The 13,178-nt window shown below is 37.1% G+C and overlaps 1 pseudogene; it reads right to left on the reverse strand.

Annotated features, from left to right (window-relative positions):
* Window positions 1-6,491: 6,491 nt before the first annotated feature.
* Window positions 6,492-7,168, reverse strand: LOC138398948 (mitotic spindle assembly checkpoint protein MAD2B pseudogene; annotated as a pseudogene).
* Between the last annotated feature and the right edge of the window lie 6,010 nt (window positions 7,169-13,178).

Raw genomic sequence — 13,178 nt, forward strand, 5'->3', positions numbered from 1 at the left:
GCCAAATATGTTTTACATGAAGACCATAGCACCTGAATTATTCTGTTCATTTGTACTTGTGGAATGCAATACAGTGCCTTCCACTTTTTCTTTCCTTTCCTCCTTCTCCTTGACTTTGAATCATCTTTTACACCTCTTCTCTTTTTGCACCAGTGTCTTACTATATTCTTGCTGTCACCTTGGGCTGCAACATCATTTATTATGGTAATAGACAATTTGGGCAGTAGCTAGACAGCCCAGGAGAGCCTGTAATAGCTGACAATCGGTAGGAAAAAGATGGATACAACTCACCTTCTTTGTTCTTCAAATTTTGTTTCTAATTTCATGGCAATGGAACTGCATTGTGTCTGTTACTCTGTGATGACCCTTTCTATTACATTACAGGCGTCTTCCTAGAGCATCATGATGTGACCTATTAACATACATTATAATTACAAAGAACAAAAATTGTCTATTTGTTTGGGAAGTTCCCAGCAAGAAAAAACTCTATCTCCTTGTTCTTTGTTGTTTAGGGTGGTGGGTAGAAAGGATTAATAATAAGGAAGAAATAAAAAGAGATTAACATTTTTCCATTAATTTAACATTATTCTGTGTTTCCATTTTAAAGATTCTGCTAGCTACCCCAGAATGAGTAATGCATGACTAAGAAATCAAATAGTACTGTTCTAATTCTAGTAAGGTACACGGAGGGTGTATGACAATGCAAAGTGATCAGGTTCATGTGGTTTATGGATACATTTACAATCATGGCAGTGAATTTTATCAATGACAATGATATTGAGGGAGCTCAATCCCCTGAAGTCCACATTTTTCTTAGCATTTTGGGGTTTTGTTTGTTTGTTGTTGGAGGGGGCTTTGAATTTTCACATAATATCTGCTGAATAGACATTAAATTTCAAATAAAGTAACTTTGATATTTCCAAACATTTTTTTGAACATTTGACTATAAATGTATGAGAAACCCCCATAATAATAGTTAATCCATTTTAAAAAATTAATGACAAACATATCAGTCCTCTTAATCAAATTTCCATATTTAATTCTTTTTTAAATATTTGCTATATTGAAATAATAGAATATCTAGAACATTGAATATATTTTTCTCTTTCATTGATGTGCACATACTCTGGTTAAGGGAACTGATTTCAAGGCCCAATAAACATAGCAACGTTTCTCATACGTTATAACAGGGATCAACAAACCTTTTCTATAAAGGGCCAAATAATAAATACTTCATCTTTGCAAGACATATGGCCTATGTTGCAAGCACTCAGCTCTGCCACTGTAGCGTGATAGCAGCCATGCACTATATGTAAATGATTGGGCATGCTGTATTCCAATAAATCTTTCTTTACAAAATTAGGCAGCAGACTGGATTTGGTCCACAGGACATGTATAGTTTCTGACACTTCCCTTAAAATTTCTTTCACTGCTTTTGACCTTAAATTATTTCCCATAATTTTACAGGAAAATGTATATATAACTTTTATTATTGTATGGAATATTTGTACCTGTATGTATCCCTAATATCTTACCAGGTTTATGTAGGTGTTCATGGTCATTTGACTCACTCTTCTCTCCCAGTTTTACAGGTAGCAATGTTTGGTCTGATAACGTAGTTAAAGGTAGGGATAAACTCTATCTTTCATAACCATTTCCCCCTTCTCTTCAATTTCCTATATAAAACGGTCTCATGGAAGACCAAGGCTATTTATGGAACCATGGAACATTAGATGAGAAGAGACTTTAATAGTCATTTAGTGTAAGTTCCTATTTTGCAGATGAGGATGTTTGGATAAAGTAATCAAGGCATTCCCTAAATCAATTCATATAGAGAAAAACAAAACAAACACAACTTCAGAGTTGAAATGAAGCCTTCTAATTCTTTGGTACAGTGTTCTTCTCACATTGTCCAGTGATACCCTAAACAGGGGTATAGGAGAAGCAATACAACAGGAGCATCCTGACACCTGGCTATTACCAACATTCAGACAATGTTGGTTTCAATCTTCTGCCATGTTCTGAAACCGATTCAAAGTAAACTTGCATTTCCCACATCTTTGTCAAAATATTGACAAATACTGACAAAATACATGATGCCAAGTTTTAAGGCAATATATAGTCAGTAAAGTATAAAGAGCATATTTTATTTTCATTTTAGCAATGGAGGCTGCACATTCATGTCTTTAAAATGTAAATCTCTAATAGGAAGCTCTAAGGAGCAGGGGAACAAATTTGTTTGGCTAAACTTTCATGTTATCTCTTCAGGGTTAGTAACAACTCAGCTCTTATCTGTACAGTGGAGAATCACATACGTTGTTAGCAATGGGGACATATCTTTTAGAAAAATGAAAGTCAGTCTAGTTTTGATGAGAGAGAGAGAGAGACGGTATGTTTGTGTGTGTGTGTGTGTGTGTGTGTGTGTGTGTCTATTTTCCCCTGTGAGCTTGTGGAGATGAGCAGAGTGTGTGGAATGTGGCCTACAGGAGGGTACCAGAAGCTGGATGTGAGGTTGCTAGGCAATTTTCCCTATTGTTTTAAACAGACTGCACAGGGCTGGCAGCAGCTGTCAGGGTTCCTGGCTCTCAAGAAAAACAGAGCTGAAAAACACAAAGAACAAAGGTCTTCCACAATAAATGGCAATAAATAACAGGAACTTTCTATGCCAGTAAATGTAGGCACTTGGATGTTAAAGCAATTAATAAGGTTAACAAACACAAGAGGCCATTTGAATTCTATTTGTTGTCAAATACTTCTTACCCCCAGACACTTTAATTTAAATGGTAAGACAATCTGAAAAGAGAATGGCACGCTGTGATTTTGATAAATTGTTCCTTTAAAATCACCATTTTCTTGTTTGTTTATTCTGGTTTTACTCATGGAGAATTTCAACTCAGTGACAACAGTATAAACCCTACTCTAAATAAGTTTTAATGACCTTGAATAGAAACAAATTTTACAATTTAAGTTTAAAAAACAATTCACTCAACTGTATCATCACCACAAGACTCCCTCGCAGCCAAAAGATAAAATAACAACAAATTTCGTTTAAAAATCATAATTGGCTTTTATTTGTGATTCCAGAATTGGAGAACAACTCATTCTGTAAAGTATTAACAGGATGAGTGTTCTGATGAGCTAAGCAGAGGAGGTGGGCTTTACAGACAGAAAGGGCTGAGGACAGCAGAAACAGAGAACAATAAGTGGCTTGGTCATTTCACAGTTATTTTCCTTGCAAAGGTTAAAGCAGAGGGGATTTCCTTACCAGGAAGGCTCAAACTGTCCTGTTTGGGAATTTGCCTATTAGCCTTCTCACCTGATTTCTTGCAAGGTCAGATAAACCATTTCGTTTCAGCTTGATGGTCAGGAACTTAAGCCTGAGGACTCCATTTTTGTTTGGTCTCGGGCTTAGTGCAGAAGCTCAATCCAAACCAATGGCCTCCTGTAACTTATTTAACACAGCCATACCCTTTCCTTCACTCCTTCCCTCTTCATCTTGGACATGGTTACACACAGCTACAAATGTGATGAAACTGAATAGAGTTACATACACAAATTACATCATGTATAACCGGTGAATTCTGAATAGCCTTTGCAGCGCATATTGTACATTTTGTGGTTGTGATATTGAGCTGTAGTCATGTGAGACATTGCCATTGGAAGAGGCTATAGAGAATGTGACTTGTCTGCACATTGCTTTACAACCTTCTGTGAACATACATTTCAAAATAAAAAGTTTAAACAAACCAAACAAGCCATTCATTTTCAATATTTCAAAATTAGAAATTGTGTTTCCTTAAACAATGAATCATACAGCTGGTTTAATTTCTACCTATATGTGAATGATTTTTTTCCTTCAATTGATGTACATCTGAGCATCCATTTCAAAATAATTTGAAAGGAATAACTCAGACATCTCCTGGCAACCATTTTTTTTTTTTGACATATTGCTGGGCTTAAAGTGATTTGAAGGAATATTTTGTAAAAAATTTCTATTTAAGGAGTCTATGCCATTGGGAAATTTAAAATCCTGAATCCTGAATGGAATAAACGAGTTGGCACACTCAGAAATAAGCCTTGTCAAAACAATATTCTTTAAGACAGTGTTTTTCCAAGTATGTATATTTATGTGAATGTTTGTGTTTTAGTTTTTTATTTTGAAATAAATGTAGATTTACCAGAAGTTGCAAGGTAGTACCTAGAGTTTCCATACACCTTCCACTGAATTTCTCCAGTGCATCTTGTATAACTATAGTCAATCAAAACCAGGAATTGATATTGGTGCAATGTGTAAATATACAATTGACCCTTGAATCACACAGGTTAGAATTGTGCAGGTCCACTTATACATGGGTTTTTTCCAACCTAAACTGGATCAAAAATATAGTATTTGTGTCATGGGAAACCAAAGTATATGGAAAGCCGACTTTTCTTATACGCAGGTTCCCCAGGGCTGATTACAGGACTTGAGTGTGAGCAGATTTTGATATGTGGAGAGGGCCCTGGAACTAATCTCCCCAGGATACTGAGGGACAACTGTAGTTCTATGTCACTTTAACAGACATATAGATCTGTTAACCCCCACGCTTCAATCAGGATTCAGAACTATTCCATCACAACAGAGATCTGTTGTCAACATTTTACCAGTTCAAAGGAAGCATAGAAACTTCACCTCCTTTTAAGTCCCTACTCTTCCACTACTTATAATGTAATTATTTTAAATATTCCTCTACATACATTAATGCCCACATCAGACAATGTTATATTTTTTTTTTTTTTTTTTTTTTGAGACAGAGTCTTGCTCTGTTGCCCAGGCTAGAGTGAGTGCCATGGCGTCAGCCTAGCTCACAGCAACCTCAAACTCCTGGGCTCAAGCAATCCTTCTGCCTCAGCCTCCCAAGTAGCTGGGACTACAGGCATGTGCCACCATGCCTGGCTCATTTTTTCTATATATATTTTTAGTCGTCCATATAATTTCTTTCTATTTTTAGTAGAGACAGGGTCTCGCTCTTGCTCAGGCTGGTCTCGAACTCCTGAGCTCAAACGATCCACCCGCCTCGGCCTCCCAGAGTGCTAGGATTACAGGCGTGAGCCACCACGCCCGGCCGACAATGTTATATTTTTTGCTCTGTCAAGCACAAATGAGAAAACTCAAGGAGAGGAGAAAAATGTACTCACATTAGCTCTGTCCATTATCCTTCTTAATGTTCCAAGATGCTTTCTGCTTTCTTTTATTATTCCCTTTCTGTTTGTTTATTTATTTATTTTTGATAGGGTCCCACTCTGTCATCTGGGCTAGAGTGCAGCGATCATAGCTCACAGCAACCTCAAACTCCTGGGCTCAAGGTATCCTCCTGCCTCAGCCTCCCGAGTAGCTGGGACTACAGGCATGCGCCACTACACCTACCTAATCTTTCTATATTTTGCCTTTTTTTAAGGTAGTTCTATTGGCAACAAATTTGTCTTAGTTTTCCTTCAACTAAGACTATCTGGATCTCCCCTTCATTTCTAAAGGATATTTTTGTTAGATATAAAATTAAGAGCTGATAATTCTTTTCTTTTAGCATTTGAAAAAATGTGCTACTTTTTTTTTCTGGCCTCCGTGGTTTTCTGATGAAGAATACATTGTCATTTGAATTGGGTTTTTCCTTACAGGTAAAGTATGGTTTCTCTTGCTGCTTTCAAGGTTATTTCTTTTAATTTACTTTTCAAAAGTTTTATCATGGTGTTACTTGGTGTTACTGCTCTCTTATTTAGAATAACATTCATATTTATTTTTGAAATGTTATCCATGAAATCCAAACGTAAAGCAAGTAAAAGTCATTAAAACTTCTAAATTTAAAAGGTATATTACAAAACTCAGATTTTACCCATTTCTTTTCTTTCTTATACTTCTAACTCTACACAGATTTACATACAACTGTTAGCCTTTTTGTTCCAATTTGTTTTTAGGCACTCAGAAATTTAAGATGAAAGGTTAAATACTGAACCGTCACATCTTTCATAGTAGCAGCGTGAAAACATCACAGGTTTCCTTATATTTCTATCGGACAGTTACTTTCTTTTCTTACGTCAAAGCAATCAGCCTGTTGTATCAGAATTCCTTTTGTATTTGTTTCTTGTCCTTACTTTCATTCTACCAGCACAGAAGAGCAAAAAATTAAAATTTAACATAATATGTATCAGGAAGTGTGGAGTTTTTTTTTTTTTTTTCCCCCAGCCCAGCCCTTGGGGCCCCTTTATTGAAACAACTCACAGCACAGTATTTGAGACAGACAGTGTTGGCCGGCTGAACCCCAGGAGGTAAAGGAATCAAGGTCCCAGCATCCTTCACGGCCCTGGGGGATGCTTCCTCCACGAAGGCAACTAGACCTGAGCAGCCCTGGGCTGGAGGGAGGGTGGTCCTTACATAGAGGCAATAAGAGCACTTGGAATAAAGGTGGCTCTGCAGCACTGCCCTAGGCTGGGGCCCCCCAAAGTCAGGTCTAGCATCAGTGCGGTGGCAGGTGCATCCTCAGCTGCTTTTATGAGCTCGCTCTTCCACGTAGAGCTGCATCTTTAAAATGTCTGACGTCATGGTTTTTAGGGGTATCAGCCGGGGGTCATGCATGTGGACGTCCTGCTCATCCACCAGGATCCAGGAGAAGTCCTTGATGACCTGGATCTTCTCCATGTTGCGAGTGGCAGCTTCTCTCGTGTGCACCAGGACTGTGAAGGTACAGCCTGGGGGCGGGGGGAGGGGGTTGTGGTCCAGGACGGCGTTGCACACACTGATTTTCAGGATGAAGGCTTGGAGCAGCTGCTCCATGTGAGACAACAAGGAGTCTGAGCTGATCCATAGCAGCGGAGGCTGGGTGAGCTCAAAGACGAATTTCTCCACTGGGCGGTGCTCTTTATCCAAAATTACCACCACTACTTTCTCCACATCATTCTTCTCCAGGAGCGGCTTGACGCAGTGCAGTGTGTCCTGGATATACCGATTCAGCTCCGGGTGGCAGGACATCTGGACCAGCACATTGTACTTCTTGCGCTTCTGGAAAATGCCCACCGGGTAGACCTCGCGCACATAGAAGTTCAGGTGCACTGCCATCTCCAGGAACTCTCAGAGCACATCAGCCACCACCTGGCCAAAGTTGGGATCCTGTCGCGTGAGCGTAGTCATCCTTCCTGCTACCTGCTGCAACCTCGGTTCCCGCCCGGTTCAGCCCCGGTCCGGGCGCGGGGAGCCACCGATTGCACTGCTCCCGCCTCCCTATTATTTTTATTTGTTTAATTTTTTTTTTTTTTTTTGTAGAGACAGGGTCTGACTATGCTGCCCAGGCTGGTCTCAAATTCCTGGCCTCAAGTGATCCTCCTACTTCAGCCTCCCAAAATGCTCATATTATAGGTGTGAGCCACAGTGGCCGGCCAGGAAGTGTAGAGAGGGTTTTAAGCCTCCCTTCTATCCCGCCACTCCTTGAATTAAATAGAACATGTGGGGTCCTGAATGAGAATTGTGTTTGTTTTTTTCTTTTTGCAATATGAATAATTTTCATGTAAATTATTATAGGAAATTTTTATTTTAAAAGTCCCTTTGAATTACTCATGCTTGAATGGTTGAATGATAATCTGAAAAAGTATGAGTGAACTACAGTATATTCTTTAGATAGAAAGTGCAAATTGATGTGCCCTGTGTCGGGAATGGACACAATTGAAGCTCAGACTCGGGGGGATGGGGAGGCATGGGCAATGTATATAGCCTGAACTTTTGTATCCCCATAATGAGCTGAAAAACCAAACAAAACAAAAACAAAAAATAATAATGTATAAGCATTAAAAAAAAAAAGTACAAATTATATGAAGTAAAAAAAAATATTCTCCTCGCAGAAAAGTCTTACTATAAACTTAGATGATGTTCAAAACTGCTAGCCCATGTTATAAAGTACATGTTTAGAGCAGAAAATGGCCAATTCACATTGTAATCAGTATGCAAGAAATATGATAATCACTGCAATATTTTAAGAGTATTTCTATTGATGACAAAGATGAAGCACATACTGAAGTTTATCAGTAAGAGAATTTCAATAGAAGTAAATATAATTTCCAAATATTAAATATGTTATTAGAATCATATATGTTTGAGTACACCGCTTGCTCTTCTAGAAATAACAGTGTTTCTGACTCTCCTATTAAATCATTTATCTGATTGTTAAGATAAAATTTTGAGAAGGTTTCTGAAGATTTTATGGTCTAGGCACTTGAGTTTTGATGAATCACTCTGTGCTAGGTTTAAGGAACTTCATTTTTCTTTTAGGATTATAAGAGTTTAAAATATTATTAAAATTGTTTCAGATGAATGAATTATAATATTATTTTCCTGTATTTTTCATTATATTTGACTCAACCTGAGAAGAGACAGAAAAGCATCATGAGGGCTAAATACTATGTGCCAGGCCCTGTTTCTAGTATGTTACGAGCAAGGAATCATTTACTCCTCAAAACTGATCTGTGAGATACATTGTCATACTCATTTACAAGATGAGAAAATTGAAATACCAAGAGATACTAACAGCTAATGAGCCACTTCTTAACCTCGTACCTGAATCCGGAGCTCACACTTTTAGTCACCATACCGTGTTGACGGAAATGAATATAAACATTGGAAATGGCAGAACAGGGATCAAACCTTACCTTTGCCATTTACCTATCGTAGAATCTTGAACAACTTACTTTACCATTTAATACCTTTATCTTTAAAATGGTAATAAAAATGCCTACTTGAAAAATTATTGTAAAGATTAAAGACTTGTTAATCAAAACTGCCGGCACTGACTAAAGGTGAAGAAATAGTAGCCGTTATTATGCTCTTACAATGATTTTTTCCTAAATATACAAAGTTGACTTTTGTTTGAGTGTTTTTCCTCCTTCTAAGTGTGGTCAACATTTCTTGAAAAACTGATGCATACTCCTCCCCAGCAGATCTTCAGGCATTCCTCGCTGACCCCATCCCTTTCTTTCTATCTCCACCTTCATCTCTCTCCCCAAGAGCCTCGTATTTGACATCTGCGTGTCACACTTTATCAACAGCCCTCCAATATAAACCCTGTACCCTTCCCATCTTAAATGACCTAAAACATGTTGAGCTCATTCATCACTTTATAGTTCTGTTCCTGTTGTTTTCTCTGTTTGGAATGTGTCTATCCGGTTTCCTCTCAGCCTATGCAAATATTCAAAAGTAAACCTGCCTATTCAGCAAAGACTTCCCGTGCATTCTGTTTGAAGATATAACTCAGTATTCTCTTGCAAAGACCAACAGAAGTTCTCTTAAGCTCCATTAAGAGGGACAATTGTGTTTCCTCTGAGTATTTGGTTTGCTTTTAACTTATTTGTACTGCCAATCATATAATAGTTTTTTGTGTCTATGTTTACCAGGTTATCAGGAACTTTGAACTCTAATCTGTGGTCCATTTGGACAGTTATAAAATACTTTAAAGCATTGTAATTACTACTTTGACTTGAGACGTGGATTAACTAATTTTTCTGTCCCTATTTTCCCTTTTTCCCATCACATATATCTTAATTTTTGCATATACTACATTTTAAAGGTAAAATAAAATTTTATTTCACAAGTAATCCTACAAAGGGAAATCCTTACAAAAATCATTAAAAAATAGAAAAATAATATAAAACAAATTTAAAATTACCTGTAAATAACCATCTAAAAATAATTACTTCAAGTATTTGGATCTATTTACATTACCTTTTTAAATGAATTTTGAGTTTATGATTATTTAAACAACTTTGGAATGTGTTAAAATATAATTTTATCTTATGTGTTTGAAAATTAATATTATATGGGTATTTTCACGTATTAGATATTCTTTGAAAACATGGTATTTGATGGTATTATAATAATATATCATATGGATATATCATGAATTAATTGAAGTATTCTCATACAATTGAACATTTATGCTGTGTTTAATGATAAACAGATTACTAATGATGAACAGCATTGTGTCAAATATCTTAATTGTCAAATCTTTAACTTCGTATTATTAATATAAATCAATGGAAGTGAAAGTCTCACTTCATAAGTTATGCATATTTCTAAAATTATTAATACTGGTTGCCAAATTTCTCTTTACAGAATTTCTCTTTCACTGGACAATTGTAGGCATTGCAATTCTTTTCCTATTTATACTATATGCATTTCTATAAATACCTTCAATATCTTTGTAAGAAAATGTATAAATATATGAATGAATATATAAATGAATGGATATATTTCCAGTCAAAATTTATTTCTCCTCTAAAATCATATATGAATGGTGTCTATATTATAATATTTTACTAATTTTTCTATTACTATTTTTCTTTTTAAAAATCTTTTAGCATTGGTATTATGTTTATCTCCTGAAATAGGTTAAAAAAAACTGTCTTCAAGAAGACATTGTGTGTTATCACTTATAAATATCTATATTTTTATCATACCTTTGGGAATATAGTTGGAAGTCATAGTACACTTGTTGGTTCATAATTAGGCTTCCGAGTTTACAAACACACACACACACACACACACACACACACTAAAGAAAATATAAACTTTTATCAAGAAGTAGTATAAAGATTGCGGCAAGAATACAAATAACCACAAACTCTCTTGTCCTGTCATCAACATTAACACCATGATAGCTAAAAATAATCTTTCCCCACTCTCTTTCCTTATCCAGTAAGACAGTGACAGCATCATATTAAATTCTTTCCCAAATTCTGTTCATAACATCTCGTGTGTCATACATGAGGACACTGAATCTTTAGAGCTTACAAACAACGTAACATTGAGAGCATTCAGTTATCAGAACTCAAAACTCTGTGGGGCATGGGTATATATTCTTGACAGCGTTTTATTCAACCAAGAGAAATGCCTAAAACATCCAAGAATGAGTGAAGAGTCGAATAGCAAGACGGCTTTAAGGAGAATGAACCTGAAATCTGGTCATATCAAGCTACCAGTATTGATATAGTTACTTTGGGGTGAAGTGAAGAAGCTCAGTAGAAATGATCACACTGAGTGCCCAGATTATGGTCTCTAAATAGTTCTTTCCTACTGAAACGTAACCAGGATGCCTTGAAGAAAGAAGCAAGTTCAGGTTAGCGACAGAAAATACATAAAATGAACCTGAACTAGCTTCACAAATCAGAAAATAAAGAAGCCTTCAAAGCTGCTAAGATCATTTCTAAGGTACACAAGAGACAACTGGAAGAGTATCCCACTGGCCAAAGACTGAGGATATTTGCTGCATTTACAAGAGTAAAAACTGTGAAGGATGGGAGTACATCAAAATAGAGTAGGGTGCAGCTTCTTCTAGTTTCCAAATATGTTACCACTTCTCCCTCCACTTTCCACTTTCTAAAAATAACTTCTCTGATGTCATTGTCTCAACTAGTTTATGTGTCATATGTTTTATGCATATGTTGGGCATGTTCACTATCATTTTAGAGGGGCTGGAAAATCAGTGGAAAGAAACACGTGTTCAGTCTCCCACATTTAAACTTATGAAGTCTGAGTCTCAGATTTACTCTTTAATATTTTAATAATAATTGAACAATAAAACACACGCGTGCACACACACACACACACACACACAATCTACTCTGCTAGAGAGAAATAATGTCCAAAATAAGCTTGGCTTTCTTTGAATAAAGGTGACCCTTTCTGTCTTTTTTCCAATTTTATTTTTCTCATGCATTTATCCTAATTTCTTATTTGAATGGAAAGAACAGAGAGAATTTAGTTACATCTTGGGAAATAGCTTTCTGGGTGATTTATATCTGTTAGTAGAGTTATATCATTTTCAATCTCTTCTTATTTGTAGTAGAAGTTAGGCAGTGGCTTCAAATTAGAATTTCTTAGATGCTATAGTGCGTGGAGAAAATCAGACCACACATACACCCTGTCCTTCAAAACACTTTAGTCATTTATTTGAGGTCATAACGGGCCGCACTATCATCTGATTAGAAGACAGTCACCATTTGGGGAAAAATAAAGAGAAAAATAGAGTAGTATAGAAGGAAGGCAATGGAGAGCAGTGGAGAGACCCCAAGTACACAACCAAATATTTCCTCTGTTCTAACTGCAATTTTATTGGAGCATCTAACTCTGTGTAGTTGTCTCTTTATTGGTATAATTATATGATTGGAAAAGACAATATAATAACCTTCTGTCCATGAATTTTCTGTGACTCTTTATTGCTGTAACAAACTATTCTGCATATTGATTTTATGTCAAAATATTTTATATCCTTGGACTTTCTCACACCAGTAGCAAGGCTTAGTCACCCTTGACGCAGTTTCCAGTTCTCAGTGTGATCAATCCACTGCCTTGTGCAACTGCTTTTTGGTGACCTCCTCCCTGTGGGATAGCTAGACACAACCTACCTGATTCCACCCCACAGACCTTCACGCCCCGTATTGACTGTGTTCATATGTCACAGTGACCCCCTCTCAGTCACAGCATTATTGCCTGGAATTTGTACCCACTTGCTTTAAACCCACCATTCAGAACTACTGTGGGAAACCTACTTGAGTAACGTTTCGGACCCCAATAAAAGCCTTGGTCCTCAGTTCACTTGGGTGTACTCTCTCCCTCTCTGCCTCCCTCCCTCCCTACCTGCTGATTGAGTGCATGTGTCCCCAACACCTCCCCCTTTCCCATTGGTCCTATGAGGCAAGCTGGCATGCGGCCCTCTTCTCTCTGGGGTTGGAAAATAATAAAAACTGCTTATGTTATTTCATGTCATTTCATTTATGCTTTGCTGTGCTGCCTCTTTTATGTTTCACCTGACCAACACATCCGAACTTAAGTCTCATCTGCTCAGGGCTTTCCTAGAGAGTGCTAGCTTGGATTATGGCTGCTATCAAGAGAAAAGCCTCAAGACCAAATTAGAGGAAAATTAACACTGACACTGGCTGTTTCTTGGATATGAAACATTAGACTGCTGGATTCTACTGCTAGAGATCAATATTGCTAATGTATCATATGTCAGATTTCTCTTGCCTTATCTGGATCCAGCAGGGCTTGGCCTCACCTTGGAGTGACCTTGCTGTTGCTTAGCCCCTGCGCTGTGCAGTTCTCTTACTTAGACTCCACTCAGAGAGACAAACGTGAAGTGAAGACTCTTCTTAAATTATCTAAC

This window comes from Eulemur rufifrons, chromosome 18 (assembly GCF_041146395.1).
Source record: "Eulemur rufifrons isolate Redbay chromosome 18, OSU_ERuf_1, whole genome shotgun sequence".
NCBI classification, from domain to species: domain Eukaryota; kingdom Metazoa; phylum Chordata; class Mammalia; order Primates; family Lemuridae; genus Eulemur; species Eulemur rufifrons.